The following is a 23,370-nucleotide window of genomic DNA, read 5'->3' on the forward strand; positions in this document are numbered from 1 at the left end:
GACCATGGCTGGCCTAGTGTAATCTAACTTCCGCTGCTTAGTAATAGGCTTAATCTTCACTGTTTGTCTTCATAACTCCCACGTTTTGAAGACTTTCATAAAAATCGCCTATTCACCCCCCCTCTAGTCGATATAACGCACTTTCAATTGGTATCAGAGCAAGGTGCTCCCTTGTTCTGTGTGATTCGGTTTAACCACCTAGAGTTTTAGCTATGTCGACTGCAGGGATAATCAAAGTCTCCGCTGCTTGCCCTATCTTTGATGGAACTGAATATCCCTACTGGAAGAATAAGATGCGCATGCATCTTGAAGCCATTGACGTCGACCTATGGTATGTCGTCGAAAATGGCGTTCCCAAGGCTGGAGAAGGTGTCACTGCTGCTGATGTCAAGAAGTTCACTCAACTGGACTCTACTGCCAAGAATATCATCTGTGGTCATCTGACCAAAGGACAGTATGGCCGTGTGAGTGCCTTGAAGACATCCAAGCTAGTCTGGGACTGGCTCTCCAAGGTCAATGAAGGCATCTCAACCCAGAGAGATCAAAGAATCAGTGTTCTTCGCAACCTCTTCAACCGCTTCAAGCGGAATGACAATGAGAATGTCCAGCACACATTTGACCGGCTCACTGACATCACAAATGAGCTTCAAGCCCTCGGCGCCACTGAGATCACCAAACATAAAATCGTCAAGACGCTGCTGAGATCACTTGATAGTTCGTTTGACATCCTGGCCCTGATGATTCAAGAACGTCCTGATTTCAAGACACTCGATCCGTCTGACATACTTGAGAGGCTCAACACACATGAGTTTCAGCTTTCTGAGAAAAGAGATATCTACGGTCCAAACTATGGGCGAACTCGTGCTTTGAAGGCAAAAGCTGTCTCCTCATCTGAAGAAGAATCTGACTACAGTTCTGATGATCCTGAAGACATTGGAAGAGAACTTGCAATGCTAGTGAAGAAGTTCCAAAAATTCACTAAGAAGAAAGGCTTCAGAAAATCTTCACGATCAAGCTCAAGGAATGATGAAGCTTCTGCTCATGACTACAAGAAGAAAACATGTCACAAGTGCAAGAAAACTGGACACTTCATCTCTGAGTGTCCATAGTGGGACAATGAGAACAGAAGGAAGAAGAAGAGCAAGGAATATGATTCTGACGACAAGAAGAAGAAGAAATACTCAAAGTCTTCTTCCAAATCTTCATCAAAGTCTTCATCACACAAGAAGAGCTCATCTGGCAAGGCACGTGCGTTTGTTGGAAAGGAGATGGATTCAGAGGAGGAGTCCGCATCTGAGGAGGCAGAGGTGGAGTCTGAGGAGGAGTCTGATTCTGGCATTGCGAGTCTGGCTACAGCATACGTCGCCATGTCCATCTTCAATACTGAAGACAATGACTGCATCACCGACACCGACGCAAATGACAAGAACGACTCCACTCCTACCTACTGCTTCATGGCACGCGGTGCCAAGGTAAACACACGCACTACTCGCTATGAAACATCTAGTGACGATGACTCTGAATGTGATTCAAAACCTAGCTACAAAACACTTGCTAAAATTGCAACTGAACAACAGAAAGCTATGGAACATATTCAAAAACTGTTAGACAGAAGCGATGATCTGTTGGGTGCTGAAATGACTCGATCTGAATCCTTAATTGAAGACATAAAAAACCTTCACGTTAAGTATCAGGAACTTGAAGATCGTCATGATACTCTCTCAACGACTCATGAAAAGCTTTCCTATGATTATCTTCAAAGGAAGCAAGAACTTGAGAAATTGAGGGTGGCTCATGAAGATCTTCAAAAGGAAAACGAGTCACTTCGCGCTGAACAGATCAGTCCCGCTCAGGAAGGATTTGAACCACCATGTCTTAAATGCATTGAGCGTGATAATGCTACTTCTGTTGCTGAATGTTCCACTGCTACTACTGTTCCAATATCTTCAACTGTTGATGTGGTAACTAACCCCTCTGCTGAGGATACCACTGCTATTGCTGATGAGAATGCTAGGTTGAAGACATTGCTTGAAACAGGGATGTACAAAAGTCTGAAAGGGCATCAGACATTATGTGATGTCCTTAAGAAGCAGATTCTAAACCGAAACCCTAGGAAAGAGGGTGTTGGGTTCGAGAGGAGAATTAATGCAGATGGCTCTTACTGGAAACCTGAGCAGTACCCCAAAAGCACATGGGTTGCTGCAAAGGAACTTTCAGCAGATCCATCCAACTTATCTGGCTTCACTTGTGCTAACCCTATTATCATTGATGAATCCTTTGATGCAAACTATAAACTGTTTAAGAATCAGAATGGTGAAGTGTTTGCCAGGTACATTGGTACTAACTGCAGGAATGGACCGCCTATGAAGAAGATCTGGGTTTCGAAAAAGTGTCTGGAAAATCTTCCTATGAATGTCTTCTTGACACCTCACTTGAAGAAGACAAACCTCAGACCAAAGGCTTCATATGGTCCAAAGGCTTCATACAGACAGAGGACTCACCAGAGTCGCACTAACGCAAATGTTTTGCAGGGAAACCATACTCAGGCATATGAATATGAGAGCGGTTCATTGAACCGTCATGTTCATATGACCAAAAATTATTCTTCTTATTCCTATGAGTACTATTGTCCCCCTGCTAGACTGTTTGCTAGGGCTCCAAAGCCAAAATTCTCAGATGCTGCACTCAGACTTATTGCTTCTAAGCCACCCTTGAAGATGTGGGTGGTTAAGAAAGCTTAACTCTCTTTTGCAGGGAAAGGTCTCCAGCATAAAAACAAAATCTTCTGATGCTATTGCTGGGGACCATAAAAATCTTGTGGGGCGCAAGATAAAATGCCCAAATGGCATCATTATGTATTTCGTTCCTGAATCGCATGCTACTCTCCCTATTAGTCCTAATCTGGATCTAAGTTTTCATAACCCACTGGTTCGTCAAATGTTTATGCTTCACAATACCCTTCGTGAAGCCTATCCCCCTAACTGCACTGTAGGGTACGACACCAGCGACTTCAAAGTCTTCAGAATGGATTATTGACAGTGGGTGTACAAATCACATGACTGGCAAAAGAAGCCTTCTTATGGACTCAACATTACGTCCATCCGAAAAGAGCCACATCACATTTGCTGACACTGGTAAAAGTAAGGTATTGGGTCTAGGTAGAGTTGCAATCTCAAAGGATCAACACATGGATAAAGTCATTCTTGTTGAATCCCTTGGCTTCAACTTAATGTCTGTCTCAATGCTTTGCAATCTGAATATGATTGTAATGTTTGGCAAATATCGTTGTCTGGTACTAATGGAATCTGACAAGTCTCTAGTGTTTGAAGGGTATCGGAAAGGTGATTTGTACGTGGTAGATTTCTCAGCAGGACCACAACTTGCAGTATGTCTTCTTGCAAAAGCTTCAGAATGCTGGCTTTGGCATCGAAGGCTTGGGCATGCTGGCATGAGGAACCTCCACACCCTCGCGAAGAAAAAGCACGTCATAGGCATCGACGGCGTCAAGTTCAAGAAAGATCATTTATGCGGTGCCTGTGAAGCAGGGAAGATGACAAGGGCAAAACATCCTTCGAAGACAATCATGACTACTACACAACCCTTCGAACTGCTCCACATGGATCTTTTCGGTCCCACTCACTACTCAACTTTTACTACTTCTGCTTGCCTCTATGGCTTCGTCATTGTTGATGATTACTCTAGATATACTTGGGTGTACATAATCCTTTACAAGGCTGAAGTGCAGGATGTCTTCAGACGCTTCGCCAATCGAGCTATGAACAATTTTGGCGCCAAGATAAAGCACATTATAAGTGACAATGGCACTGAATTCAAGAACACTAGCCTTGATACATATCTGGATACTTTGGGCATCACACATGAATTCTCAGCTCCATACACGCCACAGCAGAATGGCGTCGTCGAACGCAAGAACAGAACACTCATTGAGATGGCCTGCTAGATGAATACAAGACTCCAAGAAAATTCTGGACTGAAGCCATTGATACTGCATGCCATACAATCAATCGTGTTTATCTTCACAAGCTTCTGAACAAGACATCTTATGAACTCCTAACTGGCAAGAAGCCAAATGTCAGTTACTTCAGAGTATTTGGCGCAAAATGCTGGATCAAGGACCCACACCACACCTCAAAGTTTGCACCAAAAGCACATGAGGGCTTCATGCTTGGATATGGAAAGGATTCGCACTCCTACAGAGTCTTCAATCTCTTCCACTACAAAGTGGTTGAAACAGTGGATGTGTGGTTTGATGAAACCAATGGATCACAAAGAGAGCAATTGCCAAATGTGCTAGATGAAGTTCCAGCTAATGAATCAATCAAGCTTATGGGAACTGGAGAGATTGTACCTTCTGAAGCTCATCCAGAAGAAGAACTTATCATCTCAGCACCTGATCCACATGAAGACAATGCTCAGCCTGAAGATATACCTCCAAATGACAACACAGATCAGCAAGAGCAAAGTCTTCGCCCTACACATCCTCGTGTTGCAAATGAAGTACAGATAGACAAGATACTTGACAGCATCAATGCACCTGGTCCACTCACTCGTTCAAGGGAAACTCAGCTAACAAACTTCTGTGGGCATTTCGCATTCGTCTCAATATCAGAACCCAAGAAAGTTGAAGAAGCCTTCATGGAACCTGAATGGATTCAAGCTATGCAAGAAGAGCTTCAACAGTTTGAGCTGGATAATGTATGGGAACTGGTTAAGCGTCCTGATCCACGGAAGCACAACATAATAGGCACCAAATGGATATACCGCAACAAGCAAGATGAGCATGGTCAAGTTGTCAGAAACAAAGCTCGTCTAGTTGCTCAAGGATATACTCAAGTGGAGGGCATTGACTTCGACGAAACATTTGCTCCTGTGGCTAGGCTTGAAGCCATACGCATACTGCTGGCCTATGCAAATCATCATAACATACTTCTATATCAAATGGATGTGAAAAGTGCCTTTCTCAATGGCAAGATTGAAGAAGAAGTGTATGTTGCACAACCACCTGGCTTTGAAAATCCAAAACATCCTGATATGGTATACAAGCTCAACAAGGCACTGTATGGCCTCAAACAAGCCCCTAGGGCCTGGTATGATACACTCAAGTACTTTCTGAAGAGCAAAGGATTCATACCTGGCTCCCTGGATCCCACTCTTTTCACGAAGACATATGATGGTGAACTGTTTGTGTGCCAAATATATGTGGATGACATTATCTTCGGCTGCACCAATCAGAAGTATAGTGAAGAGTTTGGATATATGATGCAAGAGCAATATCAGATGTCCATGATGGGGGAGCTGAAGTTCTTCCTCGGTCTTCAAATACGACAACAACGAAACGGCATCTTCATATCTCAAGAGAAATATCTTAAAGAGTGCCTGAAGAAGTTCGGTATGCAAGACTGCAAAGGCTTCACAACACCAATGCCAGCCAAGCATCATCTGGGTCCTGACGACAATGGTAAAGCGTTCGATGAAAAGGTATACCGCTCCATGATTGGGTCTTTGCTTTATTTATGTGCATCTAGGCCAGATATCATGCTTAGTGTTTGCATGTGTGCTCGATTTCAAGCGGCACCAAAGGAGTCGCATCACTTAGCTGTGAAGCGAATTCTTCGATATTTGGCTCACACCCCAACTCTAGGATTATGGTATCCAAAGGGCTCAGAGTTTGATTTGGTTGGATTTTCGGATGCTGATTATGCTGGTGACAAAGTTGATCGCAAGTCTACATCAGGCACATGTCACTTTCTGGGACGATCACTTGTATGTTGGTCTTCAAAGAAGCAGAACTGTGTATCTCTCTCCACTGCTGAATCTGAATACATTACTACTGGATCTTGCTGCGCTCAGCTTCTGTGGATGAAGCAAACACTCAAGGATTATGGCATTCATCTGAAGCAAGTGCCACTTTACTGCGACAACGAAAGCGCCATCAAGATTGCCAACAACCCAGTTCAGCACTCGAAGACAAAGCACATTGAAATTCGTCATCACTTTCTCAGAGATCATGTTGTGAAGGAAGACATTGATATCATACACGTCAACATTGAAGAGAAATTGGCAGATATCTTCACCAAGCCCTTGGATGAGAAGAGGTTTTGCAAGTTACGGTGTGAGCTAAATATCTTGGAATCCTCAAATGTCCTGTGATCAGGCACACATCCTAACACTTATGCATATTTATGACTTAGATGTGCTACACACGAAGTAACGTATATCTTCAATCAATGAAGACATACATTCTAAGTGTGAATACATTAATGTGGAATTTGACTTCGGAGCGCCACGATAATTGTGCGCCCTGTCTGGGTCTAATACTTCCTATACGGTGGGTAACGCCACCACCAAACGTTCTATTTTGAAGTATTTCACTCATGGCGTTACCTCGCAATGTCTTCACATTTGGTTTGGCTTCATTCTCACTATGTCTTCATGATTATCTTCACTGCGTTGATTATATGGATATATATGTACTGATATTCTGTCCTCTACAGCATTCACTTATAGCTATGTCTTCTTGTTTGAATCTTTTGAACTAAGTGAATGTGATCGGACCCTAACCTCTCTATGCTTTCTATCTCAAACTCTATCTCTCCAAGTCATATGCATTCTGTTGAAACTGTCGAATGTCTTCACTGTGTCCTTGTCAGCCGAAGACATAGAGACAACCATAAAAGTCAATTTTTAATGCTCATTCCTCCACATAAGATCCGGAGAAGCAGGAACGACCGCCCGACAATTTAGGCGTGCGTGGGACGTGGAACAAACCCCAATCTTCCTCTAACTGGCCACGCGTGCCTCAAATGCGAACCGCCAGGGGCACCTGCATAATAGCACAGTGCCGCCTCTGAGGCTATAAATTCACACTTACCGCAGTCATTATCTCCTTCTTCCATCCTCGCACGAACCCTAGCGCCACCGCTAGCACTCGACGATGCCGGAGACGAAGCGCTTCGCTGCCGCAACCTCTCCGACGCCGTTTTCACGCCGACAGCGGACATCGCTCTCTCCGCCGTCGCCGTAGGTGTCTTCCATCGCCAAGTTAGGGCACGGAGGATCGAACTGCTCGGCCTCAACTCTCACTTCGTCTAGCAGTTCCAAGTGTGGTAAATAAAACCTCTTTTTACAGCCTCTCTTGATCCTATAGTTCAGTCACTTTCTGCCATAAGAAGTTTCTCTTCACATCAGTTAGATCTCTCGCTGCATCTCATAACATGCCTAGTATATTCACTTGTGCTTCATAAAGTAGTTAGATTCCTCACTTGTACTGATCTGTGGGTTCGTACAAATCTGGAACAAACTTCTTATCTATAAGTGAATGTCTTCGCACAATGAGGTCAATGTCTTCTAAACCGATTTATCTTCAAAATCTTCTGAGAATGCATATGACCTCTTCCCCTTCCCTCGCACCTTAATGCTGTCACAGGTACATGTCCGTGGGAGAATCCTTTGGTTCTCATAGTCTGCATTCATTTGCAGAGTACTTGCAGCATCACATCAACTCTCCTGAAGCCAGTTCTTGTCGCAAAAGGAAGCCTTTGAAGACTTTGAACATCTTGAAGACTTCCAAGTTAAGATTCATGGCTTCAGAAACAGCAGCAAGGAAGGGAGGCAGACAGAGACGTGGTGAAACGTCCAAAGATTTGCCTGACGAATTGGCAGAGATGTACAAAACTGATCCTGAAGAAAGCTATGGTCAGCGCAAGACACGAATCCAATGGATTTGAAGATATTGGGCAGAGCAATGGTTTCAATACCGCTTCGTCACTCAGGAATATGCGGAGAAGTGCGCCATCAAGAGACCGTGGGGAGACGTATTATACAAAAATCTCATACCCAGGTCCAGAGACGAAGCCATTGCTCAAGGCTTCTATCCATGCATGGTGAGAGGACCACAGCCAGCTGAAGCACATCCGTCATCACTTCTCTGGTGTCGCGATGACAATCTATTCAAGCGCAACTTCCAATTTGCTCAGAACTCTACGAAGCAAAACAAGAAGAAGCTGGGATTAGACTTCAACCCTGGTCCCTCTGAACCAAGGGCAGATGGCACACGCGACGCCGATCCCAATATCATCGGGCCGTATGCCAATCCTGCAGGCCTCATCACTCGCATCCTAGTCCAAGGGACTGCTGTGAATGACCCTCCAGCAGATACTGAGTCAGATGACGCCCCTGCTACGCCAAAGCCAAAGCAAAAGAAGCCAAAAGCTTCAAATCCAGCCGCTTCTCCCAAAATCTCAAGAGTGAAGCCATTGGAAACTGCACCTCCTGAAGCCAGTGTGCAGTCTGAAGGCTTATCACGAGTGTATAGGCCCCAAGAAGCCAAGAAGCCTCAGCCACACACAGGCAAAGAGCTCACAGCTGCTGACATTCTGCGCTGCGAAACCATTGATCTGTCAAGCGATGAAGATCTTGGAGATGACGCTCTTGAGCAGCTCATCAAGAGCAAGGAGGAGGCTGAAATCTTCAACAATCTGCCTCTGTTTGATGTCGCCATCATCCACAACTTCATCGATGAATGGTTTGCCTCACCGGACATCAGCTTCAACGATCTGCAGCTGCCCATAGGCCTCAGCGTTGCCTTTCAAGGCGCAATAGCTTCAGAAATTGCAATAGCCCAGCGCATTGTTGAGCTGAAGCAGAAAATTGATTATGAAAAGGCTCAGTTCAAGGAGCACGTGGCTAAGCTCAGCGTGCAAGAAGTGAAAAACTTCAAAATCATGTTGCACGAGCTGAAAGAGAACTTCCTGAAGACCCGTGCCAAAGCTCAAGGCTCGCGAGAGCGCATGAAGACTCTGGCTGATCGCTTCGTGCAGGCCTACAATGAGGCAGAGAAGCGCAAGGCACTTGGGCGTCCCGACATTGACCCCAGGATGGCCGCGAAGAAGAAAAAGAAGGCTGCTGTGCCTGAACCTGAAGCGCCAAGGTCAGAAACTGCTCCGATTGTCTTCCCCACTACAACGACTGGCTCGAAGCCAAAGAGTCAATCAACCGCCTCACAGCTCAAGAAGACATGGACTGCAGAGGCTGAAGCTAAGAAGAGAAAACACTCTGAAGCCTCTCCTTCTGAACCCACCATCAAGAAGCGCAAGACCAAGAAATCTCGGGCTGCTCCCACAGAGCCCTTGATAGTTGAACCCCTCTCCGTCCACTATCCTGACGCAGATCGTCAGTTGACAGTGCTTGAGCCTGCTCTCATAGAGGCTCCGCACGCTGAAGACATTCCAGCAGCCGACCACAACGCTGCTTAAGACATTGGTCTCCAAGACAATGTTCAAGATGATGCAGCTCTTCCTCAGCTTGAGACAAGCGAACTGATTAGCATTGGTCGTCCATTGACGCCAATCACACAAGATGCATCGTGGGCAGATCGCCCACAGGAGGAAGATGAGCCCCAACCCACTGCAACTCCACCGGCGCCTACATTCTGTAGGCTTCGCAAAGGGCCAAGGGCTCAGGCTGCTGAAGACATTCCGGCTGCATCAGCCGAAGAGCATGCAGAAATACCACAAGCTCCAACTCCCCCGCACCAACAAGAAGCAGTTCTTCAGGAGAACGTGCCTGAGTTCGTCCCTCCCACTACACGTGTGGAGGCTGCAAATGTTGAGGCTGCCACAAACAACGCCGAAGCAAATGTGGAGCCCTCCCCAACAACAGCTTCAGAAGACACTGAAGCTACTGCTCCTGAACATTCTATGCCTGAGTCTGCTGCCGGACCCCAATTCAACTATCACGTTGCGCACAGGCCCCAGGTCCAGAAGCCGATCCCACGACTGCCAAGGTTCCCAGGTCCTGCATCAGCTCCTGGCTCCTTCAACATCAATGGCTTCAGGGCAGACAACACGTTTTTCGACAGCTCCAAGAACCCTTATTCAAGGGAACGGATTGTATCAGATAGGTTCTGGAGCCATCAACAGCGCAGCTATTATTCATGCATCCTTGAGGCCGCATCTTTCCTCACAAGCGCCTTGAGGTTGAAGCTGTTGCTGGTCTGCCTGGTCTGGAAGAAGCACTGGATTGCTTCAAGCAAGTGGGTCTGCTGCCGTTTATCACTGATGAAGAGCACTGGAACAAAGAGCTTCTGCTCCAGTTCTATGCCACCTTGCATATCAAAGGCTATAACAGAGATCCGAAGACATGGATCCTGGAGTGGATGACCGGCAATGTCCATCATGAAGCCAATGCTTTCGACATAATTGAGCTTACCGGCCTTCCCACTCCTGGCGAATTCTTTAAAGAAGGGTGCCAACTCCATGCTGAAGCAATTGAGAGCATATTTTAGCGTCCTGAGCCAGATATGAGTCAGATGCTCTCAATGATGAAGCCATTGCCTCCTAATGCACCCTATCCAACTAGGTTCTTCGTTGAAGACTTAGAGTACCTGCCCAGAACAATATATCACATCATAAGGCGGACTCTCAGGCCAGTTAAGGGACACTCTCGATATGCAACGATTGATGGTGCAATGAAGACTCTCATCTTCTGCATTCTTCATGGCAAATGCTTCAACGCACAGGATCTCTTCATCCGTCAACTTGCAGCGTCTGCCTCAGAATTGTTTGGATTGAAGTTCTATGCTCCTTGGGTTATGAGGCTGATCAAGCTTCACTCTGCAATCTCCTATCAACCCTCAGCCCGCAACCATAGGATATTTTTGCCAGATGTGGACACATCTGCTGAAGCAATATATCCAGAGCCTGCCAAGCGACCATTAAGTCTTCAAAATGCAGAACACCAGAGCTTCACTCAAAATATTGAAGGTGTTGAAGCTCTCTCCCGAGTGTATCCAATGGCTGGCACCACACATGCCCCTGCATCAACTGAAGCCACCAACAGCACAGCTGCAAAGAGACCCAAGAAGCGCGCTCGTGCACTCAATGACCGAGAGCTTCTTGTGGCTCTTCACCAAAAGAAAGATAGGCATCACGACTGGCTCAAGAGGCAGATGAGAAGCATCATGCAAGACGTCAATCGCATCAGAAATCTGGCAACCAACAATGCATTTGTCACACACGAGACCTGTCGCCGCACTTGGAAAGGCCTCACCATGATGTGCACTGAAGCTGACCTGCATGAGGATGGATTCAAAGAGAAATTCAAATTTGACTCCACGCATCCAAGAAGAGCTGTGATGCGAAGCACACCATCACTTGAAGAGTCAGAGTTCTCTTCTTCTGCTGCCACCGTGTCTGCCCGGATTATTGAAGAAAAAGACGACGCGGCATCATCTCCACCTGCTTCAACGCGCGTCGAATCTGCACCAAGCTCGTCTGCACCGCCACCAAACCACTCCACCGACCCTGCTGCGCCTGGGAACGCGTAGAAAACTCTATGTCTTCAAACCTTTTTGGTCATCACTGACAAAAGGGGGAGAAGCATATGATGTTTATAGTCTTCAAGCGGGTCACTATGGGCGTGTGCCTTCATATTTTGCTACATTTTGCTTCGTGCTTACAACTCCCGTTTTTGCTACATCTGCTTCATTGAGTTGTAACACTTAGCCTTGATGGTCGTCTACTACCTGTTTGTCACTCCGTTTTGCGAAGATAAATTCCACATGTGCGACGATAAATTCCGCACTCATCTCATTCTGCAGACGTCCATTTTCCATTATGCATGTCATTATCTTCATATACTTACACATGCATAGTGGATTGTCATCATAAGTTGAAGTGGATCTCCACAAGTACAACCTGCCATGTGCATTTGCATTCAAGAAGCAAATTACTTATATGCACATCTTCAGGGGGAGCCCTTGCAACTTATGAAGACAATTCCTTTACAATTTCACAAATTATGTTCCCCGTTGAAAACTTCAACTAGTTTGTCATCAATCACCAAAAAGGGGGAGATTGTAAGTGCATCTAGTGCCACCCCTAGTTGGTTTTGGAGTATTGACGACAAACCTAGTTGAGGCACTAATGTGTTTGTGAGAATTGCAGGAAAACACAGGTAGAAGTCCCTCATTGATTCGGTTTTACTACCAGAGATGACCCCTAAAAATGTACGAAGACATTGAAGACAATGGTGGTTTATGAAGATATTCATATTGAAGACAATGACATGAGAAGACTCCCTGTGAAGCTTATGGAACTCGAAGACTTAGATCCTTCGTAGTTTCATTTCATTTATGTTGTGTCATAGGAACCACCGTACTGTTAAGTGGGGTCCAAGAGAACCAGTCAGAATGACTGAAGTGATGCCTAATTCAAATCCTATGTCTTCGAGCGAAGACTATGAGAGAAAATCTTGTCCAGAGTCAGACAAGTCAGCTTTACTTGTAGCCCAAGTAAAGTTGCCGTGTGAGTTCAAAATTCGACCATTGGTACACATGTCAGTTCCTTAGTGACCCAGGGTCATTTCGGACAAATTAGGTCGGGTTGCCAAGTGGCTATAAATAGCCCACCCCCACAACCATAAATGGTTGGCTGCTCAGATTTCAGTGCACGGCTTTTGTCGTTTGAGAGCAACCCACCTCGAAGCCTTTGAGAGAAAATTCCTAGCGAGGAGAAAAGCCCTAACCACCAAGAGCCAGAGTAAATTGGGCATCACTTAAGTCTTCTTGTCTGTGTGATCTGAAGACTTATTACACTTGAGGACTGTGCATCCTCCAGACGGTTAGGCGTCGCGTTCTGAGCATCCAAGAGAAATTGTGGATTGCCGGTGAACGAAGTCTGTGAAGGTTTGGGAGTCTACCTTGAAGACTTACCAGAGTTATTGGGCGAGGTCTGTGTGACCTTAGCTCAAGGAGAAAACGGTGAGGACTGGGTGTCTTGGACTAAGTGTCCTTGACTGGGTGTCCGGGACTGTGTGTCCTTTGGTTTAAATACCTAGCCGCTCCAACCAGACGTACAGTTGTCACAGCAACTGGAACTGGTCCAACAAATCATTGTCTTCAACGTGTCACTGGTTTCATCTTCACTTCCTTTTACTTACAGTTATTCATTGTGAAGCCATTGCATGCTTGCTTTATCTTTTGTCTTCACAACATGAATGTATGATCTGTTTGGCTTCATAACTTCTTCCTACCTGATCCTTATTACACTGAAGCTGTTTGTCATTGCGCTTTCACTCTATTGAATACATGACCATGGCTGACCTAGTGTAATCTAACTTCCGCTGCTTAGTAATAGGCATAATCTTCACTGCTTGTCTTCATAACTCCCACGTTTTGAAGACTTTCATAAAAATCGCCTATTCACCCCCCCTCTAGTCGATATGACGCACTTTCACCGAGGCTACCCCAAACCCTAGAGAAGCAGCGTCGAGGCCGCAAATATGATTCCTTATTGTGATTAGCTAGCTAGTTCTACGTTTGCCACTAATATATCCATCTGTCATGTTTGAATAATAATTGCCATGTTGTAAATATTTGCAAAAACTATGGAGCACCCCCGAGACAAAGCAACATAAGCGGTGTTGGGGGACATAATCGCACAAGGAAGTGATGCTGTCATGTCGTTTCTCAATGAAACCGATTGTCTGGAAGGACAGGGCGAAGAAGCAGGATATGATTATGATGGCTCCGGTGAGCCAATGCCGGTGCAAGAAGGAGACCGTGATGACGGGTCCAGTGACCCAATACCGGTGCAAGAAGGAGACCGTGATGACGGCTCCGGTGACCGAACCGAGTCCGACCAGGTATATATATTAGTTAAGCCTATGCTGACTAGCTAATTGATGCATTCATTGTTTTGGTATATGTACACATATTAATTAACTCTCGTCTTTCTTTTTTCTAGCCCTCCGGATCGAGCACAACTTTGGTAAAGAGACGAGGCCCGAAGAAAAAGTTGCGCTCGGATGAAAGGTTTGAGATCACAGCAATCGCGCGCGATGGCATGCCGATTGAACCCATCCGGACAAAGAAAGCATTTGCTGCTCAATGCGGGGTTCTTGTTAGGGACAAGACCCGATCAGTATCCACCAATGGTTAAAGCCTAAGAATGAAGACCCTGAGGTTTCTTATGTCTCTGATATGCAGAAAGATGTTCTTTGGACCGCACTGAAGGCAAATTTCACCCTACCGCCCAGAGGAGGATCCAGAGAAGCCAGTTAAAGAGCAATTGATCAAGTCTCGTGCTCTTAAGAAGATGGCAGAACTATTCAGGAGGTGGAAGAATGAGCTGAAAACATCGTTTGTCGATGAAGAAAAGACACCAGAATTTACCGACTGGTATGAGAAGATCGGAGATCATTGGCCCGCATTTTGTGGCCAACAAGACATCGGACAAGAGTAAGAAGATGTCAGTGACAAACAAGAAAAATGATGCGAAGAAGAAGCATCACCATCGCACGGGGTCAGGTGTCTACCTCAAAGCTCGGCCGTTGTGGGCCAAGGCTGAGAATGACTTGATTGATAAAGGGGTCGAACCAGAGACATTGAACTGGCCAGACCATTGCCGGACTTGGTTCTTCGGGGTTGGCGGATCCTTGGACCCTGTATCAGGGAAGTGCGTTTGGACGGACGAGCAACTGAGAATACCCGTCACGAGGCTTCAGGAGTATATAGAGGCAGTGCAGCAAGGGACGTTCATTCCAGATAGAGAGAACGACGAGCTCACAATGGCCCTCGGGAATCCTGAGCACCCTGGACGGACACGAGGCACGCCAGGCTCTATTCCGTGGAAGGCTGGGTTTCTGGATGCAAGTGGTTACAAATGCCAGGAGAGGAGGAAGAAAGTGGAGCAGATCCAAATTCAGGCGCTGCATGCATGGGTACAAGCGATAGAGCAATGAGAAGCAGATCGCAACAAGCGACCCGCCAAAGCTTCCCCCGAAGCTACCCTGCCATCTCGGCGGAGAAGCAGCGTGGCTTCCACCGAGCTGCAGCAGCTGGAGCCTGTCTTCACGGCTCCTGCTAGCTACCCCATGGACTTAGTCACGGAGTTTCAAAATTGCCACCTTATGACGCAATGGATGAAATTGAAAGTCAAGGTGGCTATTGGCTCTGTTGCACCTCCTGAACCTGGCGCAACTTTTCACTGCCGGCCAATTCCAGAAGGATATGCTAGGGTGATGGTGGATGAAATAATGGACGGATTTGAGGACCTCGAGCTTGACCACCCTACCGGTGAAGGGGAGACTCGGCTGGGTTCTTCTCTGAAGACTCCATGCCTTTGGCAGAAGGAGCTCATCAACCTTCCGAACTGGATGCCTCCGCCTCCGCCTCCTCCTCCGCCGAGTCAGGGCACTCCGCCTCCTCCTCCACCTCCTCCTCTGGCGAGTGATCAGGGCACTCAGCCTCCTTCTTCGGCGCGTGGCGGCACTCCACCTCCTTCTCTGCCTGCGTCGGCGTGCCCGAGCAGCCAGCCTCCTCCTTCTCCGCCTCGCCAGCAAGGGCGGAAGAGACCCGCCACCGCTACACTGCTCCGGCGCATCGTAGTCCTTCTTCTCCGCCTCGTAAGCAAGCACGAAAGAAGACAGCCGCATCCGCTCCGTCTGCTCCGGCGTCTAGCAGTACAGCCAGAGGCGGGAGGCAATACAGATTTGGTCCACCTCTCAAGCCTCTAGAGAAGTTACCATACGAGAGGACCGTGGAAGAAAACATGAAGATCATGGAAAAAGAAGTGAAGGACTTCTTTGAAGGGGTGAAAGCAAAGATACATCCACCTCCGGAGGAGAAGGTAGATCCGGTGAAAGCAAAGCGCACTATCGATGCCCTGAGGAAACCACCAGAGTCTCCTCTGAAAAACAACTATGAGCGCATTACTGCAAAGGTATATATCGAAGCGGAGCGGTCGGGAAGTACTATCAGTTATCGAAGGTTAGCAGAACGTCGACGGGTTGGGAAAAAAATTGCCCAGCTCGGCGAACAAGCGGACCAATCGTGGCCCCCGCTCAAGGTGTCTAGCGATATCGTCGCTAATGATTCGAGGATGGTGCCCGGTTATAGCAATCTTGGAGATTACCTGCCCGACGATGTACATTATGATTTCTTGGAGGTGGAATAACACAAATACCATTACGGGAAGCCTCTTGTCAAAGATGAAAAATCTCTAACAACGATGATTCGAAGATTCCATGATTGGTATGAAAACCTGCAGAGAGTCTGGGAGGACGAATACTTTGTATCAAAGATTTAAAGAGGAGCACGAACTCGTTGGAATTGATTTGTTGACTGTTCCATTTGAGGAGCTCTTTCATTGCATGTATTTATAATTATCCTCACTATATTATGCAGATTGAAGATCGTCGAGTGCAGAAAAGCATAAATCTATTATATTGGGTTCATTAACCCAAATCTCATAGATGAATTTCAGGTTAAAAGAGCACCAAAGATGCCAAGGCCAACTTGCTCAAATCATTGATAATAAATCAAAACAAAGATAAAATACTCTTTCCTTACAACTTCAAGTGAGTGTTATTGTCTTGTGCATATTCGGTTTTCCTTATTACTCGAGCGAGGTTATAGTAATGTAATTGATGAGTTATGCATGCGTGCGCAGCTTCCACTATATTCTCCTGGAGATTAAGCTTGAGCAGGGACTAGTAACCGTACTCGAGACGAAAAGATCACGAGACCTATGCGACATGACTAAAATTATCAACAAGTAAGTTCAATTGATCATTATCGCACCATATCGGCAACTTTTTGTTCGTTTCCTGATATCTCAAGTAATAATTATTTTCTTTGTCTTGCAAGGTTTGGAAAAAGTTCACCGAAGAAGCTCCGGGACTGCCAAAGGAGCTGTGATATACATACCCGAAAGTCAGTACTACTAGCTAGCTAGTTCCGCGCATCTCCCGTTGATTCTAGCTACTTTCATCAATGCCATTTATAATGCTTCATTATCAGTTTGATTGACCTCTACTTCTCGTAAAGTGCTTGTGGCAGGAACAAAGAAATGATTACCGTGGATACTACGTGAGCGAGTTCATCTACAACGCGACTTGCAAAGATAAGCGGGGCTACTCTAAAAGACAATTTGATGTGCGTAAGCAATAATATTCACAATTTCATTTTATTACACCATCATTTCTGTTGAGTTTCATTCATATATATGTATTGAACCGCTTCTTCAAATTAGACGTGGCAGATGCGGAATGAACTCCTACCAGAAGATCGCATGAAAGCAATTCAAGAGGAATTGGTGGGATTCTTTCTTGACCACATCATCAATAAAGCCGGAGAATACCATGTGGAACTTTAGTTCAGATGCTAGGGGATTGTAAGAGATCTTACACATTGTATATGTATGTAGCCAGTAGCGTCGAATAGATAATACAAAAACTTGTTGTTCAACCAATCTCTCGGAGAAGGAGAGGGTCGATCACTTCTCTCGGTATGCATGACGAACTTCTGTACTTAATGGTTTCCTTCATTTTCTTACTAGCTAGCGTGTCGAGGGCCTCTCTATACGTATAGTACGTAGTGTCGACCAAGCACGGAGATAAGAGAGGACATTTCTCTCTATTAATTAATTAGCTACCTGACACAATATATGAAACACCTTAATTAACCATACAAAACCCCAAAATCCCCCCACCCTTTCAGAAAAAAACAAAAAACCTAGCCCCTGAACAGCTGACGCGTGGATGCCTTTTGTTCCCGGTTGGTGCCACCAATCGGGACCAAAGGCCCTCCTTCCTGGGCTCGCAGCACCGGCCACATGGAGGCCCATCGGTCCCGGTTCGTGTAAGAACCGGGACTAAAGGCCTTGGGCTTTAGTAACGACCCTTTAGTCCCAGTGATACGGGCACGACGGAGAAGGTGAATCCCAATTTCAGGACTCCACCAAGCTAGGCGTGTTGTTGTTATTTTTAATAATTAGATTTTTAATAATTGTGAGTTTTGGCTTGGTTTTGGGCCGGTCCAACCAAGTCAGGTCGAGGCCCATTAGGCCGGGCTCCTCACCCCTCCATATAAGGAGCTGGGGCGCATTAGGTTTGGGGAGTTGAGAATTTTAGTCTAAAAGTCGAGTTGTGTTTCTTTGGTGAAGCATCCCTCCGGGGACGGCGATGCCGTTTATCTAATAAAGATTGTTGCGGAGGTTCTTGTGTTCATCAAGGATTATTGTGCTTTGGTTTGAGGCGTGGTGATCTTCATCACATTGCTTGCTAGATTTGTTTCCTCGTCTTCAGGTTACGCGGATTATTCCCGTGATTAGAAGTTTTTCTATTTGATTATCTTGCGGTGAAAGATCGGGCAAAAACTATAGGATCATCACGTTGATCCTTATCATGTGGTATCAGATTACTGGGTTTATCACCGTAAATTCGTCCTGTTGAGATTGATCTGCTGGCGTTTGCTCTAGCACTCCTAGATTGCTGAGGCTTTGAAGATATGCTGTGGATTGTTGTTGGTGCCGCCAAGGAGGAGTTTGCACGTAGATTGAAGATGCGACAAGATCGATTTCTGTTTCACTTGCGACAAGATCGATTTCCTCTGCTCTCGGAATACATACAGGCGCCGACGACTTATAATTTCTGATCGATTGGACTGGATCCGTTTCTGTGGTGCGTGAAGTTCGGGATCAAGCGACGGAAAGATTAAAAAAATAGGAAAGGAACGGAGCAGCTGGGATTGCGCACGGATCACATCGGTTTATTCGTTTCCGTGTTGGATCAAAATTTGTGGTTCGCGTACGTTTGTGTGGAGTCTGGCCCATTAAAAAAATGGAGTTGTGCTGACTTGGTTTAAAGCACATCCAATCAGATTAGAATACAATTTTGGTTTGTTTGTTACGTGAGTTCTGCTTACGCCAGCAAAGAAAAAAAGTAAAGAAAGCATATCAGACCGGTTGAGCTGTAGCTGCACGTACTTGGAGATATTCCCGGATCGGACTCGTTTCAAACAACATCAGATCATACTGACAGTTTCCTTCGCAGTTTCAAAAAAAACATAGAAAAAAATATCAAATTGGACGATGCCTTCTACATGGTTTTCTCGGCTGGATGAGAACACTAAGGATCGTCCTCGGACTCAGATAGCTGATATACAAAAGATCTTTAAAGAGATGCAGGCGGAATTAAAAAAGCCCATTACAGTTTTCACTGGTAGAAAAAGGGCTTTTAGTCCCAGTTCGTAAGGGCCTTTAGTCCCGGTTCTGGAACCGGGACTAAAGTGTCGGTACTAATGCCCTGACCCTTTAGTCCCGGTTCAATCCAGAACCGGGACTAAAGGCCCTCCACGTGGCCGGTCCACCTTTAGTCCCGGTTGGTAACACCAACCGGTACTAAAGGAAATTTCCTGATTTTTTTTGAATTTTTTTTATTTTCAAATTTCTGAATTATTTTAACCTCCAATCTCCCTCATTACTGCTCAATTTAATCTCGAATCACCCCTCATCATTCCAAATCATCTCACTTCTGGAACCGGGACTAAAGTGTCGGTACTAATGCCCTGACCCTTTAGTCCCGGTTCAATCCAGAACCGGGACTAAAGGCCCTCCACGTGGCCGGTCCACCTTTAGTCCCGGTTGGTAACACCAACCGGTACTAAAGGAAATTTCCTGAATTTTTTTGAATTTTTTTTATTTTCAAATTTCTGAATTATTTTAACCTCCAATCTCCCTCATTACTGCTCAATTTAATCTCGAATCACCCCTCATCATTCCAAATCATCTCACTTCCCGAACGGTCACCCATCCTCTCACTACTCCAGCGTGAGCACGCTTAACTTCCGGGTTCTATTCTCCCTCGTTTCCAAGTCTGCACTTGTTGTTTTCCTGACAATAGTAAGATGTCAATCCTATTAACCCTCAGGAATTTAGCTTGAGCATGAAGTCACATATTTCACTGTTTGAGTTTAAAACTATTGTTCTAAAAAACAATAATTTTTTAGTAACACTAATATTTTTGAATAAGTAGTTTGACCATTGTTTGACCATAGTTTGACCATAGTTTGACCAGATTTGACCAAAATTCAAAAAAGGTGAAATAATTATTTAATAACACTAATATTCTTGAATAATTATTTAGTAACACTAATACTTCTTGAATAAGTAGTTTGACCATAGTTTGACCAGATTTACTAAAAATTTAAAAAAACTGAAATTTGAGCATAACTTTTTTTCCTTTTGGAATTTGAGGATTCTAGAAATTAGTCTAAAAATCGAGTTGTGTTTCTTTGGTGAAGCATCCCTCCGGGGATGGCGATGCCGTTTATCTAATAAAGATTGTTGCGGAGGTTCTTGTGTTCATCAAGGATTATCGTGCTTTGGTTTGAGGCGTGGTGATCTTCATCACGTTGCTTGCTGGATTTGTTTCCTCGTCTTCAGGTTACGCGGATTACTCCCGTGATTAGAAGTTTTTCTATTTGATTATCTTGCGGTGAAAGATCGGGCAAAAACTATAGGATCATCACGTTGATCCTTATCACCCAGTTCAAGAACCGGGACAAATGGGCCTTACGAACCGGGACAATAGGCCCTTTTCTACTAGTGCAATAGCAAACCCTAACAGAAGAGATAAGAAAACATACAACGCAACGGAAGAAGAATCGTTTGCAATCACAACAGCACCATCATCGAGCGTCATGTTGAGGAGGAGATCATCAACGTCAGGGAAGAAGCCTTCATTCGGGAACTCGTCGTCGTTTGCAGCCATGATAAACAAAGATCTAGCTGTCACACAATGGTGCTCCCCAAAAACCTGATCACCTATCTTCCTACAGGAGACGCCTCTTATATACGCCTCGAAACTGACCCACTAAGGAGATGAAAATAAACTGAGGCAGAGCGTACACTGTGCGTATGTCCTAGCGCGTCTCCGCTCAATTCGAAACACTTTTCGTGTGCATGGCAGGTGACAGAAGAGGATTGCGTGTATGTGCCCTTCTCAAGCTCTTACTGGTGTGTGACACAACCCACCTTATATGTTGGACTTCCACATCCTGCACTAGCATGGTAGGAATAAACTTTCAACACCCCCTTTCCATGCATGAATGGGCCATATTAGCCTCTCGGATTTGTCAAATTATTGGATAAAATATGTGGGCTAAATCTGAATAATTCCAACAATCCCACACCACGTGCGAGGCACATGAAGTTTTCCTATGGTTCGGAAACATTGATTATATACCGATGTTTTGGTGTAGACTATTAAGTTGAACTTCTACCTAAAACTCCATGCTACACTTACTCACAATTTGAACAGTGAACTACAAGTTTTGTGCAAACAAGTTTCACACAAAGCCTTGACCAAAACTAGACCACTGAAAAATTTCACATCAATAGGAGCATATATGTCATACTCCGAAGTTTTTTCATGATTTTACTAGAGAGTTACCAACTCTCACAGGCTGCAAAGTTTAAAGTATAACTCACAAATGTGTGTTCTTTCAAGATATTCCATAGGAAAGCATCTTTGTTTACCCAATCCGCTCAGAATACATTAAGATAAATATCAACCTGCCATATAGGCGTCCAGGAGAAAATTGCATCATAACGAAGTAGATTTTTAAGCCCGACCTCAATTTCAAGCGGGGTATTGTGGTTGTCTATGGCCCGACCGATCACCATCGTTCTATGGCGTTCCTGGATGAAATCCATAGAAAAATTTCTACCTCCAATGTCTCGATGGTGGTGGGCGGTTATTTCAATCTCATCCGCCAATTAGGCGACAAAAGCAATGATTGCATCAATTTTCCTTGGCTGCAGCTCTTTAATGACTGCATTGCTGACCTGGGATTGCATGAAGATGATCACATCGGCACTTGTTCATCTAGACGAATAAGAAATTCAATCCTCATTAGTGCATGCTTGATCATGTTTTCATGTCGCCTGAGTGGGAAGTTTGGTGTCTGCTTGATTCTCTCGACGCGATTACTAGCATCGGCTCCGATCACGTTACACTTCTCCTATCATCTATAGAGGACACGCCCTGCCCACCGCCATGATATTGTTTCCAAACTTTCTGGTTGAATCAACGCGGTTTCGTGGAGGCGGTTAGAGATATAGGTGGATCACTGCTAGGGCGAAGCCATATCGGTCCCTATTGTCGGTAGATTCTTGGCACTATTGTGCAAAGTGTTGGCGCCAATTTATGAAGGGCTGGTGTGCCAACATTGGTCGCAACTTTTGGGATCTTAAAAAGACCCTTCTCTAGAGCATTCAGGCACTTGATATGTGGGCTGACTCCTATGGCCTATCTCTCGGTGAGTGGATGCATCGATACACCCTTGAGGGCAAGCTCATGATTGCTACTTCTTGAGCTTACGTTGGTTTTTCCCTTGAAGAGGAAAGGGTGATGCAGCAAAGTAGAGATAAGTATTTCCCTCAGTTAGAGAAACAAGGTATTAATCTAGTAGGAGACAACGCACAAATCACCAATACATGCACAAACAATCAAACAACTTGCACCCAACATGATAAAGGGGTTCTCAATCTGATCACGGTTACTTGTAAAAGTGAGATCTGATAGAGATAGATGAAACTAAACAAAAGGTAAAGTAAATGTTTTCAGTATTTTTGGTTTATAGATTGGAAAGTAAAAGATTACAAAATAGTAGATCAGAAACTTATATGATGGAAAATAGACCCGAGGGCCGTAGGTTTAACTAGAGGCATCTCTGATAGCAAATAATATGACGGGTAAACAAATTAATGTCGAGCAATTGATAGAAAAGCACAAAGTTATGACGATATCTAAGGCAATGATTATGAAATATATGCATCATGTCCGTGTCAAGTAGACCAAAACGATTCTGCATCTACTACTATTACTCCACACATCGACCGACTCCTGCCTGCATCTAGAGTATTAAGTTCATGAAGAACAGAGTAACGCATTAAGTAAGATGACATGATGTAGAGGAATAAACTCAAGAAATATGATGTAAACCCCATCTTTTTTTCCTCGATGGCAACAATACAATACATGCCTTGCTGCCCCTACTGTCACTGGGAAAGGACACCGCAAGATTGAACCCAAAGTTAAGCACTTCTCCCATTGCAAGAAAAACCAATCTAGTTGGCCAAACCAAACTGATAGTTCGAAGAGAACTACAAAGATACCAAAAAATGCATAAAAGAATTCAAAGAATATTCAAAGATAAGCTGATAAAAAATTTACAATTCATCGGATCTCGACAAACACACCGCAAAAGAAGATTACATCGGATAGATCTCCAAGAACATCGAGGAGAACATGGTATTGAGAATCAAAGAGAGAGAAGAAGCCATATAGCTACTAGCTATGGACCCGCAGGTCTGAGGTAAACTACTCACGCTTCATCGGAACGGCAATAGAGTTGATGTAGAAGCCCTCCGTGATCGAATCCCCCTCCGGCAGGATGTCAGAAAAAACTCAAGATGGGATCTCACGAGGTACAGAAGGTTGCGGCGGTGAAAAAGTGTTTTCGTGGATGCCTCTGGTGGTTTGGGAATATATGGGAATATATAG

This window comes from Triticum urartu, chromosome 1A (genome assembly GCF_056163025.1).
Source record: "Triticum urartu cultivar PI428250 chromosome 1A, HENAU_Tu73, whole genome shotgun sequence".
In the NCBI taxonomy this organism is placed as follows: domain Eukaryota; kingdom Viridiplantae; phylum Streptophyta; class Magnoliopsida; order Poales; family Poaceae; genus Triticum; species Triticum urartu.